The 7,500-nt window shown below is 39.9% G+C and overlaps 1 protein-coding gene across 1 annotated transcript in view; it reads left to right on the top strand.

Moving 5' to 3' along the window:
- The window catches only part of LOC129821801 (glutamate receptor ionotropic, kainate 4-like), a 451,716-nt gene that overhangs the window by 333,765 nt on the left and 110,451 nt on the right, over positions 1–7,500 (top strand).

Genomic DNA, 7,500 nt, shown 5'->3' on the forward strand with positions numbered 1-7,500 from the left:
GAACTGCTCGTTTCAAGTCCTGCCACAACATCTCAATTGGGATTAAGTCTGGACTTTGACTAGGCCCCATTCCAAAACTTAAAATTGGCTGCTTTTTATTCATTTTCATGTAGACTTGATTGTGTGTTTAGGATCATTGTCTTGCTGCATGACCCAGCTGCTCTTCAGTTTCAGCTCACAGATGGATGGCCTGACATTCTCCTGTAGAATTCTCTGATAATTCATGGTTCCTTCTATTAAGGCAAGCCATCCAGGTCCTGAGGCAGCATCCCCAAAGCATCACACTACCACCACCATGCTTGACTGTTGGTATAAGGTTCTTACTGTGGAATGCAGTGTCTGGTTTCAGCAGGCATATTGGGACCCCTGTCATTCAAAAAGTTATACTTTTGAATCATCTTCCCATAGAACATTCTTCCAAGAGTCTTGATGATAATCCAGGTGCTTCCAGGTGCTTTTTGTCAAACTTGAGTCGACTTTTTCAGATGACATGGGGTCCCATTACGCCTGGCGAAAACCAAACACTGCATTCCACAGTAAGAACCTCAAACCCACTTTCAAGCATGGTGGTGGTTGCAGTCATTCCAGCTAAAGGTGGCACAACCAGTTGAGTGTAAGGGGGCAATTACTTTTTCACAAAGTGGAATTGGTGTTGCATAACTTTGTTAATAAAAAAGAAAAATACATATTTGTAAACTCAGGTTCCCTTTATCTCATTTTAAGTTTTGGTTGAAGATCTGATTATACTCAATATTTTTAGAACACCTACACATTCAAGGGTTTTTCTTTATTTTTACTGTTTTCTACCTTTGTAGAATAATAGTGAAGACATCAGAACTATGAAATAACACATATGGAACTATGTAGTAACCACAAAAGTGTTAAACCAATCAAAATCTATTTTATATTTGACATTTTTCAAATAGCCATCCTTTGCTTTGCACACTCTTGGCATTCTCTCAACCAGCATCACCTGGAATGCTTTTCCAACAGTCTTGAAGGAGTTCCCACATATGCTGAGCACTTGTTGGCTGCTTTTCCTTCACTCTGCGGTGCGACTCAGCCCAAACCATCTCAATTTGGTTGAGGTCAGGGTATTGTGGAGGCCGGGTCATCTGATGCAGCACTCCATCACTCTCCTTCTTGGTCAAATAGCCCTTACACAGCCTGGAGGTATGTTGGGTCATTGTCCTGTTGAAAAACAAATGATAGTCCCACTAAGCCCAAACCAGATGGGATGACGCATCGCTGCAGAATGCTGTGGTAGCCATACTGGTTAACTGTACCTTGAATTCTAAATAAATCACTGACAGTGTCACAAGCAATGCACCCCCACACCATAACACCTCCTCCTCCATGCTTTACGGTGGGAACCACACATGCGGAGATCATCCGTTCACCCACACCAAGGCTCACAAAAACTCTAGACCAAAGGACAAATTTCCACCGGTCTAATGTCCATTGCTCTTGTTTCTTGGCCCAAGCAAGTCTGTTACTTGAACTCTGTGAAGCATTTACTTGGGCTGCCATTTCTGAGGCTGGTAACAGTGGTTCCTCTTTGAAAAGTTGCCAGCTTGCACCGCGGGACATAGAGGTACGCAGCGTCACGGATTCATTGCTCCAGACCACCACAAGGGGGAGTTACAGCATTCATTATGCGGTTCCAATGATGAATTTTGACGAGAGCCACCCTTGCCTGGTGGCGATCTTCAACAAAGATGGCTGACAAAACATTACAGTGGAACCAGATGTAAGTTGTTATAACGTCATAACGAGTCAAGCAAAAAAAATTACAATTGAGAGGAATATGTTAGTTAATGTAGAGAAAAACGTTTGTGCATATTTTTTTGTCATAAAGTTAATTTATGAAAATCACTATTTGGCAAGTTATCTGACTAGCTAACATTAGCCAGGTAGCTAGTGTCAGGAGAATGAATTTGTAATTCGTGTTGTTTCATGTTTTAGGGACTCCTGAGAAAACCAGCAAACTAGGCTGCCGTCTTGTGAAACAGTGGATGTAAAGAATCTAGCTAGCTAAAGCATTTACTGCAAATTGGTTGTACAATTGTGTAAGCTTGCCTTGCAATGCAGCTGAAGTAACATAGCTAGCTAACTGTTTACTTTCTTATTGTGTAGTGGAGGATAAAAATAACTGTATGCCCATGGATGTGTAGCTAGCCGATCTGTGTATGGACCCTAAAACTAATATTCATACCAATCTATGAACCTAAGCTATCATAGTTGTTGTATCAACTTCAAGTCTGAATGGCCTCAATGAAGCCTATGGATAGAGTAGAATATAATAACTTTATTGTGCCAAGGATGCAAGTATATGCAGTTCATCACAATTGCGGTGTCTCCTAACCAGCCTTGGGCCCCCAGTTATCTTAAGAGCGGGTGAGGTGGCGATGACGGGACTGGCTTCCACACTCACATCAAAACATACCTGCAGACGAGAGACAAATGGATAGAGAGAGAGCATGATTAAGCCTTGTTTTTTTTATTCTAACACGGTCAGTCATCTTAATCAGGAGGTGAAATGCAAAACTGACCTTGGATCATTAACTCTGGGACTACTACATCTCTGTCTGTATTTAAATGTAAAGCATCTCTTTAATAATACTTCCTGTTGAGCCGACCAAGTGACATATCACCTATGATCATGCTGTGCCCTTTGCGTCAGCCAGTTCAGATGCTGGCGGGGTTCACCAAAACAGTTTATATAACCTAGAGGATTTAGGGAGAAGGGGAAGAGGGATGAAGTAAAGAAGAGAGTGTGTGTGTGGTCTCACCTGGTGTCCACACTAAGTGGCTACAGAGTACGTTATGCTGAAAAACAGACACACGAGGACAAACAATAGAAGATAATGTCAATAGAAGATACTGTATGTGACGCAGACACCTATCGGAGTGTACCTGAAACTTTTAAATATAGAGGGCTATGTGTCTCACCACTTGGTTATTGCAAGGCTAACCCCCAGGGAAATCATGACTTGGCAGCAACAAATAGTCCAGTGAAAATGGCTGTGTTTATGTGTTGTAAATCTGAAAATTATCATCTGACATCTTAAGGCTTTTTTAATTAACACATGTGAGACAGGTTCCATGTACAACAAGACAGGCAGAGATGGAGAAAAAGCCTCTGGTTATGACACTTTTGCCAGCAATAAAGCTTCCACGGCCTGTTCCTCGGACAGTGAACATCTGGCAATATCTACATTTTCGACCCCTTGATTAGCTCGCTCTCTGAAAGTAAAGGAAATAGCATATTTCTTAAAGATATGAAAACAATAACTGAGAAATGACCGTTCAATCTAAAGCAGCAGATGTCATTTTTAGGATACGTCAATACAACCCAGTGCTGCTTACCTGAGATGCCATCTTCGTAGGTTTTGACTTCCTTTGTGTCGGAAAAAAGTTGCTTTCAGAACAATTATTTTTGATTGAAAATAAAAAAGGTTTTGCTCTCGACAAAAAGACACAAATATACCATATAATAATTTGCCTGTGAATAACCACACCTTCATACAAACGTGCTACTGTATCCAGAATTCTTGCCGCACAACCGAAGACGCTGCCATATCCTGCCCACAAAGCGAGCCACTGAGAATGATGAATGATGACACGTGGAAGAGGGAAAGGAATGAAATGGGACAGTAATTTGTTGCAAGTTGGAGAGGAGGGCTAATAGCTGAACAATAGACAATTCAACCTTTACTAAAGAATAGTCTAATAGCCGAGCTAGGTGTGAACCCCCCCCCCCCCCTTCTATCACAGACCAGATTTGCCCTAATGAACATGGGGTAGCTTGCTACTCAATGTAATAAAGTAATGACTTTTCAAATAAGTTACCTTACACGTTATGTTGGATGACAATTTGTTAGCTACGCTGTATTTACGTACCACATAGCATATCATTACAGCAGTATGTACCGGTATGTTAGCTAACGTGAGTAGTTATACATCAAACTTGCCAGTATATTAACTATAGGCTAACTACCCAACCAACATTTATTGACTTGATTATTCTCGTCATTCTTAGCTTAGCTAAATGGTATAGTCGTTGTGCTTTCTCATTGGACATTCGGGTGCTTTCGTATTCTACAATGTAGAAAATAGAAAATTAAAGAAAAATCCTTGAATGAGTAGGAGTTCTAAAACTTTTGACCGGTAGTGTATATATATACAGTTGAAGTCGGAAGTTTACATACTATTGTTTTGGCAAGTCAGTTAGGACATCTACTTTGTGCATGACACAAGAAATGCTTCCAACAATTGTTTACAGACAGATTATTTCACTTATAATTCACTGTATCACAATTCCAGTGGGTCAGAAGTTTACATACACTAAGTTGACTGTGCCTTTTAACAGCTTGGAAAATTCCAGAAAATGATGTCATGGATTTAGAAGCTTCTGATAGGCTAATTGACATCATTTGAGTCAATTGGAGGTGTACCTGTGCATGTATTTCAAGGCCTACCTTCAAACAGTGCCTCTTCCCTTCACATCATGGGAAATAAAAATAAAATAAAAATTGTAGACCTCCACAAGTCTGGTTCATCTTACGGAGCAATTTCCAAATGCCTGAAGGTACCACATTCATCTGTACAAACAATAGTATGCAAGTTTAACACCATGGGACCACGCAGCCATCATACCACTCAGGAAGAGACGCGTTCTGTCTCCTAAAGATGAATGTACTTTGGTGCGAAAAGTGCCAATCAATCCCAGAACAACAGCAAAGGACCTTGTGCTGGAGGAAAGATGCTGGAGGAAACGGGTACAAAAGTATCTATATCCACAGTAAAATGAGTCCTATATCGACATAACCTGAAAGACTGCTCAGCAAGGAAGAAGCCACTGCTCCAAAACCGCTATAAAAAAGCCAGACTACGGTTTGCAACTGCACATAAGGACAAAGATCTACTTTTTGGAGAAATATCCTCTGGTCTGATGAAACAAAAATAGAACTGTTTGACCATAATGACCATCGTTATGTTTGGAGGAAAAAGGGGAGGTTTGCTTGCCAAAGAACACCATGCCAACCGTGAAGCACGGGGGTGGCAGCATCATGTTGTGGAGGTGCTTTGCTGCAGGAGGGACTGGTGCACTTCACAAAATGGATGGCATCATGAGGGAGGAAGATTATGTGGATATATTGAAGCAACATCTCAAGACAGTCAAGAAGTTAAAGCTTGGTCGCAAATGGGTCTTCCAAATGGACAATGACCCCAAGCATACTTCCAAAGTTGTGGCAAAATGGCTTAAGGACAACAAAATCAAGGTATTGGAGTGGCCATCACAAAGTCCTGACCTCAGTCCTATAGAAAATTTGTGGGCAGAACTGAAAAAGCATGTGCGAGCAAGGAGGCCTACAAACCTGACTCAGTTACACCAGCTCTGTGGGAAGCTTGTGGAAGGCTACCCGAAAAGTTTGACCCAAGTTAAACAATTTAAAGGCAATGCTACCAAATACTAATTGAGTTTATGTAAACTCCTTACACACTGTGAATGTTATGAAAGAAATAAAAGCTGAAATAAATCATTCTCTCTACTATTATTCTGAAATTTCGCATTCTTAAATTAAAGTAACTGACATATCTGACCTAAGACAGGGAATTTTTACTAGGATTAAATGTCAGGAACTGTGTAAAACTGAGATTAAATGTATTTGGCTAAGGTGTATGTAAACTTCCGACTTCAACTGTATATATATGTGTATGCGCGTATGTGTATGTACCGTATGTATATGTGTATGTATGTATATGTGTATATATATACATGCATACACATATAAATACATATATATATACACATACAAACATATATAAATACATATACTTACATATATGTATATATCTTTAAAAATATATATATTTCCTTTATTACCCTCCAACCCTACCACCCCTCCCCAAATTGGAGCAAACTAGTCTCATTGTTACTACAGATTGTAAATTGAATATATTTTGTTGTTGTTGCTAAATGTATTGTTATATTATTGATCGATTGACTATGACTTTTCATATCACCCAGTAGTGCTATCTGCAGAGTTAGCTGAGGTAAACATTGCAATTGTTCAGCCATTCCTGGACCTGTTACCAAAAACATGCTACATATGGACAGTACCAAAACAAATGATCTAATGATTCTGTCGGGGAACACATTGTTTGGGATTATTCCGCCACAAACATCTACCTGTTTGAATCATATTGGTTTTTGCTGTAAGGCCTCTTCAGATAAATACATTTTTATGCCAGAAGAACCTGTGGCTCTTGGGAACGGGAGTTTGTACCCCTGAGGTAGAGGTAGAGAATCCAACAAGGTCTCACAGTCTCACATCAGAATTAGACGTTCATCCATGTTTCTGAAACATAACATTTTTAAGTTGTTCCAAACGTCAATTTTAGAAGTGTTCGGGTTAAGTTTACAGTAGGCATTAACTTCAAATTCTTAAGTTTAGGCATTAACTCCACATTCTTAAATTAAGAGTTAAGGTTTGGGATCGGATTAAAATGAAAACAAAAATGTCTATCACTGGATTTGAACTTGCAACCTTTGGAATAAAAGGCAGGTGTAAGACGCCCATCCACCATCCCTGTCCACATCTCCCAACGTCCTCAGACATGGATGGACGTTGAATATTGACTTGTATCATGGGTGACCTGGCTGAGAGAACCTTCTAGGTGAAATGTGTGTGGGTGGTTGAACAGAGACCTACTGTAACTTCCATCGAGTGAGATCCACGAGTCAACAAGTCAAACCTTATTGAACAGTTTTCCCTTGATATACTGTACTCTATGAAATATGTTTTTTTCTTTTTTGACGTATCTCAGATGTATGTCAGACCAAGTCAGACTGGGCTGATTGGAAAACACGTTTTTAAAAAGCTTTGCGTTGCACCATTATTCCACAGTTCACATCGGTTGAAACATTCAACACATTTGGTGGAACAGTTTATACCAAAATAGATATACTCAAAGAAACTCCACTGTAGAAAGTTCACCTTGTCCTTCACAACCAGTGCTTGCTGCTGAGGCTTCGATTTAATCAAATCCTAAAGTATTGAGCAGCATACTAAAATATCGTATTACTAATTGCTCCAAAGAGAGCCCGTCATTAGATAAGAATATGTCGCGTCTTATCAAGATGTGGGTGGATTTGATCTGCCGCTGTGTAATCGAGCAGGAGACTGCAGAGAATCTCTGATCTCTCTCTCTCTCTCTCTCTCTCTCTCTCTCTCTTTCTCTCTCTATATATACTGTATATATATATATATATAAATGCTGAGTATAGAACAGCTTCTCTTTCCATAACATAGACTGACTCGGTGATTCCAGATGAAAACTATAATCCCTTATTGATCCACTTCAATCGGTGTAGAAAAGGGGAGGAGACATGTTAAAGAAGGATTTGTAAGCCTTGAGACAATTGAGACATGGATTGTGTATGTGCGCCATTTAGAGGGTGAATGGGAAAGACAAAAGATTGAAGTGCATTTG

The sequence above is a fragment of the Salvelinus fontinalis genome, chromosome 24 (genome assembly GCF_029448725.1).
Source record: "Salvelinus fontinalis isolate EN_2023a chromosome 24, ASM2944872v1, whole genome shotgun sequence".
In the NCBI taxonomy this organism is placed as follows: domain Eukaryota; kingdom Metazoa; phylum Chordata; class Actinopteri; order Salmoniformes; family Salmonidae; genus Salvelinus; species Salvelinus fontinalis.